Source organism: Eimeria mitis, genomic scaffold (assembly GCF_000499745.2).
Source record: "Eimeria mitis Houghton genomic scaffold, Emh_scaff596, whole genome shotgun sequence".
NCBI classification, from domain to species: Eukaryota; Apicomplexa; class Conoidasida; order Eucoccidiorida; family Eimeriidae; genus Eimeria; species Eimeria mitis.
The window spans coordinates 5,951-6,207 of record NW_013574191.1 but is presented as its reverse complement, the minus strand read 5'-3'; positions in this window follow the sequence as shown (position 1 = coordinate 6,207).

The window sequence follows — 257 nt, the reverse complement described above, 5'->3', positions numbered from 1 at the left end:
GGTTCCACTGCTCCTCGGGCTGTCTATACACCTCAAGTATAGCATCGCATGCACGACGACAGAGAGAAACCAAATCTATTACTTTTACTTTATTTCCTTTATCTAGCTGTATAGGGGGTAGGTCGCAGCAGCGTAATGGGGGCCCCCCGGGGGGCCCCCCCAACTCATTCTGCTGCATTTCTCGCGGCTCTTGGGGTGTTCTAGAGCTCTAAATACCCTTTTTCTGAATATTAATAAATTTTAATTCAATAGAAAAA